The sequence below is a fragment of the Mastomys coucha genome, unplaced genomic scaffold (assembly GCF_008632895.1).
Source record: "Mastomys coucha isolate ucsf_1 unplaced genomic scaffold, UCSF_Mcou_1 pScaffold1, whole genome shotgun sequence".
NCBI lineage: Eukaryota > Metazoa > Chordata > Mammalia > Rodentia > Muridae > Mastomys > Mastomys coucha.
In genome coordinates this window covers 84,187,708-84,202,523 of record NW_022196891.1, presented here as the reverse complement: position 1 = coordinate 84,202,523, position 14,816 = coordinate 84,187,708, and the positions used below count along the sequence as shown (strand labels likewise).

General features: G+C 42.5%; 1 protein-coding gene and 1 long non-coding RNA gene across 5 annotated transcripts in view; one reads left to right on the top strand and one right to left on the bottom strand.

Annotated features, from left to right (window-relative positions):
• Positions 1 to 14,816, top strand: part of Spata17 (spermatogenesis associated 17) — a 229,704-nt gene that overhangs the window by 76,297 nt on the left and 138,591 nt on the right. The gene's annotated exons all lie outside the window — the stretch shown is intronic.
• LOC116068525 lies at positions 7,435 to 14,397 on the bottom strand. Its single transcript, XR_004109613.1, has 2 exons — positions 13,862 to 14,397; positions 7,435 to 7,544 (listed from the first exon to the last, which is right to left on the bottom strand). It is a non-coding gene; the product is annotated as an uncharacterized LOC116068525 (long non-coding RNA).

Sequence of the window (14,816 nt, the reverse complement as noted above, 5' to 3'; positions counted from 1 at the left end):
CAGGCAGGCAGGCAGGCAGGCAGGCATGGCACTGGAGAAGAAGCTGAGATAAGCAACAGGCAGAGAGAAAGAGACTGGAAATAGTGGGAGCCCTCTGAAACCTCAAGGCAGATCTGCAATGTCACCTCCTGCAACAAGGCCAAACCTCTTAATCTCTCTCAAGCAGTTCCAAGCATGGAAATATAGGAGGAGCCTGTGGGGGCCATTCTCATTCACAACACCACAAGTACTGAAAACCAAGCTAACTAGAGTATGCTCAATTGCCAGTTTCAAAGTCATTTCTCTTAAAGTCATTAGTTTCTTCAGAGAAATTTCTAGCGATCTGTTGAGTGAGTTAATACTGTGGTTACACTTATGCAAAGGGTAAATGAAGGGCCTTACGTTTTAAATCCACAGACTCCCAGTCCTACACTTTTTGTCTCGGTGTCTTCAGAGTTTCAGAAAGCATACCTTTGATCCCTCACCAAAGAGACCAAGTTTAGGTAATAGTATTGTGCAATAGGTGTTAGATCAAACAACTGAAAGTGTGTTGCTGCTTTGAGCCCCATTGTTAAATTGTAGAAGAACCAACATGGAATCCTAGAGCTCAGGACATCAGTAATTCTGCTCATTCCAATGGCTTATGCATCGTTATGTATACAAATGACTTTAACAATAGAAATACCTTGGAAAATAAAACTTCCTTAGTGTATAGAGTTAAACTCTGGATTCTGATGTTTATGATGATGTACGTTAGCGTAAAACAAAACACCATCTCCCTAAATATCAGTACAACTTCTCAAAAAAAAAAAAAACTCACCTCCTATGAATGAATGATTTGTACATTTATGTCTGTGCACCATGTTGTCCATGAGGTACTTACTCATGGAGGTCAGATGTCAGATCATCTGGATCTGGAGTTGCAGATGGTTGTGAGCTATCACATGAGGGCTGAGAGCTGAACCTGGGTCCTCTGCAAGAGCAGCCAGTGCTCTTAAGCCCTGAGTTACTTCTCCAGTTTCATGAGTAAGGGACTTTGGGGGCTTGGTATTCATGAAGAGTGCCCAGATTGGAAAACAGAAACCCAGAGGAAAGCATGATCTCTCTTTTCATAGTTCTTAAAAGCCATTGTTAACCAAAAAAGAAAAAGGAAAAATGAAGACAAAAGAAAGATCTGTAGTGAAAAATAAAAAGCACATTTCCAGTAAGTTAAACTATGCAGTAACAGGTTGCATTATGAGGTATGGATACCTCTCCAGCAACGGAAGTTCTCACTTGACACATCAAGACTCGGGGAGAGGCAGATCCTGCTTCCAAAGAGAATTAAGGTTTTCAGTGCAACTTCAAGTTGGAGATGGTTTACTTAATATTGTAATGAATGATATTAAAAGACACGAAAACCGTCTGTATGTTTATTTATTATAAAATTCAGAGCACTTTGAACTGCATAAAGGTACAAGATGAAATTACTCAGTTATATCTACAGTAAAACTTTATAGTAAGTGTACATTATATAGTCATTATACCATGGTGAACATTAATACTAAAATACATCTAAATAATTTATCCCCTTACACACATAATCTATGCTTAAAATCTTTAATTAAATTTAAAGGTATTCTAGGCTAGCTGTTAAGAAGTTTTGAAAAATCATTAAAGTATTTAAAAATTACTATTAGTATATCCTGTTTCTTGCTGAAGCACGAATGTTGTTTTGCACTGCTGTAGATGTCTGGAAGGTTATCTCTGAAGTGACATTCTTCCCGCAGATCATTGTATATGTCTTTCAGACTTTTGAGAGTGACTGGTGGTTTTATTATTAGCATCAATATTCTCCCAATGTTAATATTATATCAAACATTACATATCATAGTATATATGTATTATATACTAGATTCCCTCCAGGCCTTCTAAATGCTAATAGCCTGTGTATTAAAATGCACAATCCGCTTTTTCGTGATGAGGGTAATATTGATGAAATCCTCTGCATGATCCCCAGGCAGCTCTGTAGTGTTGTCATGAACTGGGCTATATGTTTGCTTCCACAATGACTCTGAGAGCGCACATCAAGGTGCATAGCCTCCCTGGCAGGTGTCAAGGTGCACAGCCTCCCTGGCATGTGAGACTTGATGCAGTGTGTGATGACTGTTCCTTTCCTGTGAACCTCTTCTGGTTGGACACTCAGCTTTGGAAGCAGAGTTTCCCCTTTCCATTTGTTTTCTCCATTTCCCCATCCGTGCTCCTTGTTGCTTGTGTTGCTTGTCAGAATCTAGAAGTAACAGTGCGCCAACAGCCTACTGTTTCAAAATATTTATGTGAATATTTGTGCTGGCTGCTGTCTTTGTAATCTGCTAATCTGCATTTGTTTTGAAGAATAAGCAAAAAAAGCTGCTCTACACCTGATGCTTACGAATGGAGCTAGTTTCTAGGAAGCTCAGTTCAAAAGGTTTGAATCTCACTGTGGCTGACTTTCGTCTCTCCTCTTCATTGTGGGTGAGTGCCTCCTCTCCCTCTTCCTCACTGTGGTTGAATGTCCCTTCTCCCTCTTCCTCACAGTGGCTGAATGTCCCCTCTCCTCCTTGTTTGGTGAATGTCCCCTCTTCCCCTCGCTGCTTGTCTTGTCTACTCAATGCACTCATTTCCATAGTCTTGAAACAAGCTTGCTCTGGCAGAGGAGAATACGAGGATGACGGCGGCAATAGGCTGATGAAAACCCTTGAGAGAGTTGAGATGACTCTGCATCTGGTGACTGATGCTGAGGGTTTCCAGTCCTCTGGTCTGATGGCTTTAATACAGAGAGCCATCTAGGCACTGCATTTCTAGAACCATGTAGGCACTGCATTTCCAGAGCCATGTAGGCACTGCACTTCCAGCTGTGCTCTGTGTAATGATGACATGAAGGAGGCCAGCATGTTCTTTCAGATTGGAACATGTGTAGTCCTTGAGCATCCAAGTGGAATCTCCCCAACAGTCTATAGGAGTGTTTGCATTCTTCTTTTTCTTAGCACATGTGGATGGTTAAGAATCCTTTGAGTTTCCTTCCAAAAATCGAAATGCAAGCTGCAAGAATCTGGAGTCTGTCTAATCTGCTAGTGCTGGATCCATTCCTGACAATACTGCCCAGCACAGTGTAAATTGATATCACTATGAAAAAATAGTGCGGGCATAAAAGAAAGTTTTAATTCCAGACTTACTGAAACTGTCTGGCTGTTGTTTCTGCATATCTGTATGTGTGGGAAAAAACAGTGAGAAACAGTACTGTAGCTGGTTCCAGGCAGAAGCATCATGGTTAATTTGCCAAGCAAGCATTTAGATGGACAAAGGTAGACAAAGCAGGCAGTGAGTAGGCCAATGAAAAGTTGTAACAAATCAGGCTTGCTTAGCATCTATAACTTATGTATGCGGTGTTTTAGATATTTTTCCATCTATCCTTTGGAGATACACATTGCCTGCATTTCAAAAAAATAAAATATAAATTTTAAGCAAATGATAAATAAGACATGCCCTGAAGTTAGAGGTAAAGCTAGAGATTTGAGCTCAGCCTCCATAACTGTCTCTGTCTCTGTCCCTGTCTCTGTCTCTGTCTCTGTCTGTCTGTCTGTCTGTCTGTCTGTCTCTCTCTCTCTCTCTCTCTCTCTCTCTCTCTCTCTCTCTCTCTCTTTCTCTCTTCATTCTTCCCTTGGAGTGGTAGTGGTCACATTTTAATTCTGGCATATGCCATAAACAATTGTCCTCAGTAAAGATCCATCCCAACTTCTTTAAAAGCTGCCTTTCCTTCTTTGCAGGTAGACAACAAAAATAGACATGTGGCGCGGTCCTCGCCAGTGGGGCCTTCCTAGGGCATTAGAAGCAACAGAAAAAAAAGGTCATGATGGGATTCGTCATTGTAGATAGTTTTGTGGCAAAATGGAAACTGGCATGGTAGAAAATAAGTTTTCAAATGTCATCTGCTTTACTATATGATACAAATCTTTACCAGTTAGGACTCTAATGTTAGTTGAAAAGATATGTACTTTTCAAGATCCTGTTGGATGCTGCCTCCTGCTTAACTCTAACTCTCCATCCACTTTCTCTGAGCTGCACTGGGATTACAGGCCACTGTGCCTGTGTGCAAGAAGGATGGAAGGGGATAGTTATCACTGTGTGCTCTTAGGGGCCGTGGTCACCACATATAGTGGGCAAAGAAGGATGGAAGGGAATAGTTATCACTGTGTGCTCTTAGGGGCCGTGGTCACCACATATAGTAGGAGAAGGAGGATGGAAGGGGATAGTTATCACTGTGTGCTCTTAGGGGCCGTGGTCACCACATATAGTGGGCGGTTGTTCAACAGGCATCGTATTTATGAAATGCTCAATGCTTCTAGACTTCAAGCAATCAGCTGTACCTAGAAAGTTAGGATCTTAATTCGTGCACATCCTCATGATACTCGTGAGTTTGAACTGTCAATTTGGCACTACTTAGAATCACCCAAGAGGAGAACCTCAGTTGAGCAATTGGCTACATGAGATTGCCTATGGGCACCTCTGTAGATGATCTATTAGGAGGGTCGGCTCCAGTGTGAGCAGGACTATTTCTAGGTGAATGGTCAGTTGTGGACTATACAAGAAAAGTAGATGGGCAGAGTCCAGTCTGGGAGCCAGCGGGCCGCATGCTTCCTGGGTCCTGATCTACTTTCCTTACCGTCTGTTAAGGTTCTTTAGTTGGAGGTCATTCTGATTGGAGTAGCAAGCAGGCCTGCCTTCAAGCTCTTGTTTGAATATTTGCCTTGACTGCCCCGAGCGATGGACTGTGTCCTAAAATTTAAGGCAAATAAATTCTTCTCTCCCCTAAGTTGTCTTGATCAGGGTGTTTCGTGACTATAATGGAAATGTACCTTGGAAGCCAGGCATGTGACCCTAACAAGGGAAGGCTAGGAAAGCTGAGCCTTTCAGAATGGTAACCTTCCTGAAGACAGCTAGGCAGCAGGCAGTCATCTACGTAGTGGATGATTACTGTACAACACAGGGGAGGCGAGGACTCACGCTACTCAAGTCTGCTTTTGTCTAAAAAGGCGTCTTTAGGCCTTCTTTAGGGCATCTGCTTATCTAAAAGAATGCCTGAGAGCCATTCAGCCTTCCAGGCTCAGCAGAGACCTTTAGTCACCTAAGGCAGGAACTCTGATAAGCCACAGTCCTAGAGTAAACAATGTGGATGGAGACAAACTATCCATGTGGAACTTACAGTCAACTACCAGCTAGCCCAGGTCACGAGGCTACTTAAACTTTGAACTTGAATTTGGAGATCTCTCCCTGACAGAGACAGAGGAACCGCCTCTTCCAGGGTAGGCTCCATAATTTTAGGCTTAATGTTATTCCTCCCAATAAATTTCCAAATGCAGTGTTGGGCATAGCAAAGGTTTTGGGATCTGAGGCAGATAAGGCTGTGAGTAAGAAACAGCAAAAAATAAAGGAGAAAGGCCTTATCATTACAGAACAAATCCGTTCAAGGATGCGCAAGAGCTGCTGCCACATTCCCACCTTCAGTGCCAGGTGTACTAGCTGCTTAAAAGAGAACCTTGAGTAAGACACAGAACTCAGAAGCAGGATCCGAGACTGCATTCCAGGTCTCAGTGGTACCTTCTAAATGTCCTGCCTTTGGAGTACCAACAGAGCTTACCAGGTGCTAGGGTCCTGTGGGTTTCCTGCATCAGGCTGGCAGCCATACCATAGCACAGGAAAAACAGGGACATGCAATTCTGAGGCAAGAAGAGAAGCGCCTTCCTATGGGATGACTTACAATATCTTCCAGCCGCTATCATCAGGTTCAAAGGCAAAAGGCCTGTAGGCTGGGTTGGATTGTGTTGATAGCCATCTTATCCCTGATAGGAAATGAACATGACCTTCTCACAGAAATAACATTTATGAAAACAAAGGATGCTATAATTTGTATAATCTAAAAGAAAAACTTTGATGATACACATGAATATGTATGAGAAGATACATGTGTTTAGTAAGATATGTGTTAATATGTTAGTACATAGGTTTACACATTCCTAGTGCCAATGTTTGTGTGTGTGAGAGAGAGTTTATAGTAGAGGCATCATACACAGGTATACTATGAAAATCATAGCTTTTTATTAATTTGTATTCTGGGTGAATTCTTCCACCTCTGTCAGCACTGGGATGGGAGAGGGAAAACAGTGTCCATCTACTTTGGCAAAACAGAATATTAAAAATAGTCATTTAAACAATTCTCTAACTCCCTCCTATCTTCAGAATTCTCTAAAATGTTCAAGGGGCTGATGTCTGTCCAAGGTGACAGAAAGACTGGGTTGCTGATCGAGAGGGCAGAAGAAAGCACTGTGCGGCCTGTCGTCGTCCGAGTGACGTTAGTGAACCAAGTACTTTGGAAATGTGTGAGCTTAGTCTCCATGAAAATAACTGTACACTGGCAAAACGGACAGAATCTATTCAGACAACGCGTCTGTCTTCCACCTAATTCATATCCATTGTGCTCTTTTGCAAAATTAGGAACATTTGTAGAGGTTTACAGTTTCTTTTACAAGAAAAGATCATGAAGTCTCTCTGCGGTCACACCAGAGTCAAACACTTTTGGAGAATGACCTTTAAGAAAAGTTTTTCTAAGTGTGTGTGGTGTGTGTCATTTGGAGCCCTTCCTTTATTTCTTCAGAGAGTAAATTTTTCTCCAATTAATTTTCCTTTTGCTAAATTGTCTAAGGACTCCATCCCTTCCTCTTGCATTCAGATGTCACAGACAAGCAGGCTCCAAGTGCAAGCTGCCCAGTCCTGCTGGCTGGTGCCCTGGTCACTGCCTCCTTGTCTCCATGGTCACCGGGCCTGCAAGGCTCTGGCTTAGTGTCTTGCTCTGGGAGTGCCCCTGATGTGCTGGATTATTGCCAGTGCTGTGTTGGCTCCTCAGCCAGCCTCTGAGATTCACACTCTTTTCTCTCTCCTGTGCCATGCATTTTTTTTGTAAAGATGACACCATGTCAAGAGGGCTAGGTCCAGAGGACCAAGAGGACTTCAGTGCAAAGGAGGTAGACTCAGAGTGCCTTCCCCGTGCATGGGTTCTGTCAGAATCAGCCTTCTCCCACAAACCTCTTGGTGAGCCCAGGACACTAGCTCACAACCCTCTTTAGATTCACGATGAGAGCTGACCTTTGTGGATTTTGATGTTCCTTCCTGCCAGCAAACATCAGCAAGAGCCAAGCTCTGCAGTATTGGGAGCAGAAAGATGGGATTTTCCATTCCTTTCTTTCCTCCAAAGACATTATTGTTCATCTGTCTTTGTTTGTTTGTTCATGCACCTCTGCTTATTAGCATGTTAGGGCCTCAGTACCCTGCAACACATGTCATCAGCACATATGACAGATGACATGCATGCTCATAACGCATGTTCTAGTCCCTTGGTTGACTTATTTGATATCACTTCTTAAGGGAAATCTTACAAATTTCTCAACCTAGCTCCCTTTTTATTCATCTCATACCATAAATACTGTGAAATCTTCCATTGGATAGTCCTGTAATTCACTGGAAGTTCATCTGCCTCAATTTTCACAGCAAACCTGTAAAACAGATTAAATTACTTGGTCCACACTCAAAACAAAACAAAACAAAACACAACACTTTAGCAATGTCAGGCATGTTGGCACACAGAGGCAGAGGAAGGAGTTCTGTGGTAAGAGGCCAGACTCAGCCAACCCCTTCGACATAATCAATTTTGTTTGATTAAGTCAAGGGCTTCCTCTCATAGCAATTTCCATCTGGTTCTTATTATGGGGGATGTGAGAATTCATAAAGTTGCTTGATATGGAATAAGTGTTAGCCTTGGTAAACTCAGCCATAAATGCAGACAATGAACCATTTCCTAATTATTTGGAGAAAAATAGATAAAATTCAGAGTTATGATTGATTTCTATATTGTGTTATTTTTCATAAAACTTACCCGCTTAATATTTAAAATGTGATTTAAGGCTGAACTATATATAATTTAGAGTCAACCCATAAAACATTTGTTTTTGTTAAACATTATTTTAAAGTCAAGGAAAGGAGTGGAGGATTTTTAGCTTTTGATATGGAAAGATACTTGAATCAAAAGAAATGGTTATTTTGTATTTATTCAATAGGTAAATGTCAGGTTGCCTCTAAGTGGGATGTCATGTTATTTCAGTTCTTTTGCTCATTCAAAGTGAAATTAACTTAGGAGTTTCCCAGTTTATCTAGTGTGAATCTGAAGGTAAGTCGGACAGAGGGAGAGGTGCAGTTCCATTAAGCTCTAGCCTATCATTGGCTGTCAGGTAAGCCTTGTTATGCTGTCCATCCTCATTTAACTATCCCACAAGATCTCTTAATGAAGTTAAGCCCCAAGTTCACTCCAATAATTCTGTGGCAAGAGTTTGTGCATTGTAACAATTCATCACTTGTCAGGAAGGCACTTTTAGTTTATACATTTAATAAGGGCATCCTCTAGCTCAGTTAATTAGAAGTGAACAGTTTGCATATTTACTAAATGTGGAGTGTCATTGCCACCACGGCCTATTGCCTACATGAATTATTTCTCTATCTGCGATAAACAGCTGGGTAATTATTACTGCCATAATCAGATAAATTCCCTCTGTAAGCCTTTTCTTACATGGCAATTCTTTGAACTCATCCAAAGCTGAGCAAAATTTATGAACTCCAGCAGCTAGGCCACTTTTCATACTATGGTGTCCCTGTTCCCTATTTCAAGGACACAAGTAGAGTACCATAGTTATTGTGTAAATACAGAGGATAATATGATGACCAAAGATAAAATTTCAATAAACCTCATCTTTAAAATATAGTATTCTGATCTCAGCAAATTAAACCATAGAGGTTTGTCATCATCTAATTATATGTAGGTTGTAGACTCTTATGGTAAGAGATAGCCTAAGGGTCAAAGAAAACAGCAGCTTATTCTGCAAACATCCTCATCACTCCACAGTATTGGCTGTTTGTGCCATTTTTATGTTTTATATAAAGATGCAATAATTGACATGATGGCAGATTGCAGTGTCTAACTGAAAGTGCAGACTGGATTCTTCATTTTAAAGGGCATCCACTGTCTATTCACTAAAAGTAGATGCTTCATGTATTAATATACAAACTCCGTCCGTCTTCCTGGAAGGTGTGTGTGTGTGTGTGTGTGTGTGTGTGTGTGTGTGCTGTTGTGGCTCTGTGAAAGGCGACACGCTGGAAGGCTGTGCCGCTGCTGTGGAAGGCGACGCCCTGGAAGGCTGTGCCGCTGACTGCTGGAGTGTTTGCCTTCATCCCACCTGACTTCTGAGGCACCGTGACACTGCCAACCATGGTCGTCCAACTTCTCTTAGAACCTAGATCTCACTCTACTCTTCTATTTTTTTATGGATCCATTTTCTGTGTACATTTTGTTGGTTTTGGTTAGTTGCTTGCTTCCCCCACCCCTATTGTTTGTTTGTTTCCTGAGACAGAGTCTCACTGAGTCGGCAGGATTAGCTAACCTGTAAACATGGAGACCTGGCCTGGAACTCACAGACATGTTCATCTCCACCTCCTGATTAAAGGGTTAAAGGTGTGCTGTGTGCTTGATTTGATTTAGTGTTGGCGCCTCGGACCATAGTCCTTTTACTCTGTCTGCCACGGACAATCCCATTCATTTCTCTCAACTTTGCTATTTAATATGGTTCCTAAATGCAAACATCCACCCAGAATTCTGGATTCTTTTATCCATCTCCTCAGATGCCGGCTAACCTCACTATTTGCTCATCTGTAGTGCTTCAAGTAAGCCTGCTTGTGCATGGAGCTTTCCTAAGTCTCTTCTTCTCCTACAGTTACTTAGACAGTTCTTTACCTTCTCAAGTCAGAAACAAGAAATTTATTCTCCACTTGAGCTTAACCAAGGAATCGGTCAGGATGTGATCCCAAAGATTCAGTCTCCATTTGACTGAACTCCGGAGACGTCTTTATAAATCTCTGCTCTCACTCTCATCAGGCTCCCACACTTTTATCACACACATCTTTGTAAACAAAGTATAAGCATTACCATTGATTTCTTTATCTGCTTCTATAGCGAGGGATGACCGTGAGGTCATACACCATAAGACCCAGTAACTAGACGTCCATATCGGAGTGTTGTCTTTTCGTAATCAACAGTAGAACTCAGCAAACCCCGAACAAATCCTTGGACTGTATCCTTCCTTTTAAAGGATGTATTCTGTTTTTCCTTTGTGAATGTATCTCTGTGAGGGTATGTTGTGAGTTCAGGTGCCCGAGGAGGACAGAAGAGTGCCTTTGATCCCCAGGAGCTGGGATTACAGCATTTGTGAGCTGACTAACATGGGTGCTGGGAACCAAACTCCAGTCTTGCAGTGCTGTTATTCTCTGTGCCACCCACCAGTCCTGACAGTCAACAGCATGGGGCTTGAGGACAGTGTGTGTGGCCATCCTAGTTGGGACATTTGTGCAGACTGACAGCTCCTGGAATTTGTGCCTACAGAGCATAGGACTTTGTGCCCAAGTAGAAACTGTGGTGTGGCGGTCTACTCTAAGAGCACGGGGTTGATAAGACTGCTTGTGTTCTGCCCATCAGCAATGTCAGCTCATCTTTGATATGTTGTCCGATGTTCCCTACATCCATTTTTCCTTCTGTTCCTCCCTTGTGGAGATCACTGACACAAGGGGAGAGGCCATTAGAGTTCGTTCTCTGAATTGCCATTTTATCTTGTCTTACCCAACACTCGTTGATATAAACTTCTCTGTGGCATCGTATAGAAGTGATTACTGGGACTTAAATAAAACACCCAGGCTTTATTTTCTCAAAGCTCAAGGATGTTCACCGCAGTTGCATGTAGTGGCTGCTTTAAACCTGATGGCCCTGTCCCTTTGGTTAGCTCAGAGCTGACACTGGTTGGTATTTGGTGGATTATGTGCAAAAACAGAGCCAATTATTCAATCACTCTTATATTAAAGCACAGCACATTTTAAATGAGAGGCAGTGTTCAATGTTTGAGTAAACATGAAATAAGTTAGATTGTGCAGCTTGTGTCCTGTGCAGTGAGAGCGTCAGTCACATCAACTCTGAACTCAGCCTAAATGACTCTGCAAGTTGATGTTTGTCCATAGGCAATTACGACAAAGATGCGCAGAGGACAGTATGATGGGCTTTATCTACCCGTGTGCAGCAACACCTAGCTGCTGCCTCTCAAAGGTCTCATCTGCAGAGTCATTGCACTCACAGAGAGCACAGACAGCTTACATGAGTGATACCTGCCCCTTGCTGACCTTCATGCGGTGCTCTGAAGATAAACAAATGTCTGTGAAATACTTGGAATTTTGAGCTTAATATACTATGTGAGTATAAGAATTGTTCTGTTCTTGTACTGAGCCTGTGTTGTTCTCAATTACTTGACTATATATATATATATATGTATATATATGCATATATATACACACACACATATATATACATACACACACATATATATACATACACACACATATATACATGCATATATATACATACATACTTACTTTTACTTCTTTTTACACAAAGAATCCATAATGATAAAAACAATATAATTTTACACTGAAATATTATACTTTCAATGTTTTCCTTTTATTTATTTATTCACTTTATATCCTGACCCCAGGTTCCCTCCCTTCTCCATCTCCCAACCCCCCTGTTCTTTTCCTCTGAGAAGGGGGAGGCTTCCAGCCCACCCTGGCATAGCAAATCACTGCAGGACTAGGCCACCCTGGGTGCCAACCCACCCTGGCACATCAGACCACTGCAGGACTAGGCTCAGCCTCTGCCACTAAGGCCAGACAAGGCGGCCCAGTTAGGGTAAGGAATAGGATCCATGGGCAGACAACAGAGTCAAGGACGGACCCTGCTCCAGTTGTTGGGGGACCCACATGAAGACCAAACTGCACTTCTGCTACATATGTGTGGGTTGGGGGCTACATCCAGCACATAAATGCTCTTTGACTGGTAGTTCAATCTCTGGAAGCCCCTAAGGGTCCAGCTTAGTTGACTCTGTTGGTCTTCTTGTGGAGTCCCTATCCTCTCCTGGTCTCTGTCCTTCCCCAAGTCATCCATAATACTCTCGAGCTCTGTCTAATGTTTGCCTGTGTATTTCTGCATCTGTTTTAGTCCAGTTGCTGGACAGAGCCTCTCAGAGGACAGCTATTCTCGGCTCCTGTCTGCAATCCTAACAGAGTATGATAGTGTCAGGGGTTGATGCTTGCCCATGGGATGGCTCTCAAGCTGGGCCAGTCATTGGTTGGCCATTCCCTCGGTCTCTGCCTGCCCTTCCCTCAGTCTCTGCTTGAACTTTGCCCCTGTACTTCTTGTAGACAGGATGAATTTGGGGTTGGAGGTTTTCTGTGGATGGCTTATTGTCCTTATCAGCCCGCTGGGGTCCCGCCTGGTTACAGGAGGTGGCCACTTCTGGCTCCATTGCCCCCCACTACTAGGAGTCTCAGCTAGAGTCACCCTGCTTCCCAGATCTCTGGCACAGCATACCCTAGAGATGCCCTCCACCACCATATAATTTGAATATTTTAGAAGTAATATGGTAATTTACGGAAATTTTTTCAAATAGTTTGATTCAAAAGAACCAGCAGAAAGAAAACAATGATTTTCATGAATGATCTCTGAGCGGATCTTAGTGCTTTTTGAATTCATGCAAAATGAGTGAATGAGAAGAGCGACAGCTCTGAGGTCAGAGAAGCACTGCGGTTCTCACTTTGCAACAGCGACCAGTGGGATAGTTGTGGACCTTCTTCCCAGCCCTGAGGTATCTAGTTGTGGTCACACAGTTGCTACTGTCACGCATCCCGCAACGGCTAGGGAATGGTCTTCTGTTATAAATGCTATTCATGCCATTCACCCATCCTGCCTCTCCTGATCCTTCTCACCAGAAGTGAGACTCCTGAACCAAAGCACTGTGCAAATGTCTCCTTCAGAAACTTGTTCTGTCCGTCCAGGAAGGTGTTAGATTTTCATTTTCAAGCTCCTTGAAAACAGGAACTAGACTTTACATGCCATGTCCTTTAATATCTCAAACATACATGTGACATGCATAACAGGTCAGTTATTTCTCTTCATATTAACTATTTTTTTTATTGAAAATAGATTCTTTTTTCAAATAATGTATACCTTCCCTCCATCCCTCCAAGTTGCTCCCCACTTCCTCTCAAATCAGGATATACTCCTCTATCTGTATCTCATTAGAAAATAGCAATCTTCTAAGAGATAATGAAATATAACAAATTAAAATAGAATGAGATTAAAAAAAAAAACACTGTCATATTAGAGTAGGAGAAGACAAAGCAACAGAAGGAAGGGAGTCCAAGACAAGGCCTGAGAATCAGAGACCCACTTGTTTGCACACTCAGGAAGCCCAGAAAAGACTTCACTAGAAGCCATAATAATATACACAGAAGACCAGGTACAGACTCAGTCATGTCCTGTTTGTGCTGGTTCAGCCTCCTGTGTATGAGGTCTGCATATGTTGACTAAGAGGGCTTTGTTTTCTTGATCTTAGTTCTTAAAACAGCTTGGATGTTTTTGAGAGAAACATATCTTACACTGAAACAAAGGCTTTTCCAAAATTGCTAAATTGTGTGTGCACATATGTGTGTGTGTGCAATTAGAATGATTCCACTGAATTTAATACATGGGAGGTTGGATAGAGGGAAGGAAGAAATGATCCATTTTAGCTTAAAATGTAAATACAGTTAATACATATGAATGAAACTTATTATGTCGTAATACACCCACAGCAAGCATGAGTAATGCTTACCTGCTTTATTTTAAAACATCAGACTTGCTGTCAGAACAGCTAACAACTACCGAGCATCCTTCAGCATTCTTTCTTACCAGTGTTCTGCAAGCTGCCGCAGATGGCGGCTTCCGTGCCGACTTGAGAATCCTATGCCGTATTGTCCCCGTTTCCCTCTGCTGCTTTTGGTGATGTGCTTTTAGAACGTGTCCCATCATCTGTATTTCTCTGTCAAGTTATCATTCTCAAGACTCTTTTGTGATGCACATGCCCTGTCAGGTGGCCTCTCACAGGGCCTTGCTCACATGGTGACATGCATGTTAGGGTCACTGCTGGATCACCACTGAGATTCTTTATGACATACACTCGAGAACAAGGTGGACCCTTCTCAGGCTCCTCCCCCGTCCCACAGTCTGCATTCCTTTAGGGCTCTCCAGGAGTTCTGATTGGCTAGTCTACGTGGAACATACAGTGTGTGCTTGTAACAGCTTCCACATCCATCATGCACGGAGAGAGTCCTGGTTCCACTATAGGTTACAGCAGAGTCCTCACGGTACAGCAATGGTTTCCCAAACCAAATCTTCAAAGACTGGGTGTGCTGTTGACTGCCGAGTAGATTCAAGAGGTTTATGGCAGTGAGCGGATAGGACACCCACAGCAGGTACTAGAGCAGGGCCTTTCAGAAGGGCACCTTGGTATACGAACTCCTGGAACTCCCGGCCTGAGCTTTGGGGTTTGACCTGCTTGTGCCCTTTATAATGTAACGCCAGCGACTGGATTAAATACACAAGTTGGTTGGTTGGTTGGTTGGATTTCTCACATTTCTATAGACTAGGAAGTAAAGGTACATGCTGAGAACACTCTTGTTGGCAGGTAATCTCATCCCTCTCAATCTCCATGTGCTAGAGAAAGTGACTGCATCATACACCCCTTCTCATGGTGGCACATAATGCAGTGAGGGCCACCCTCAGGAATTTGCTATGTAAACACTCTCAGATTCCAGATCTGTAAAATGTATTTACCTACCTTTTCCTTCCTCTGGATTATCATACC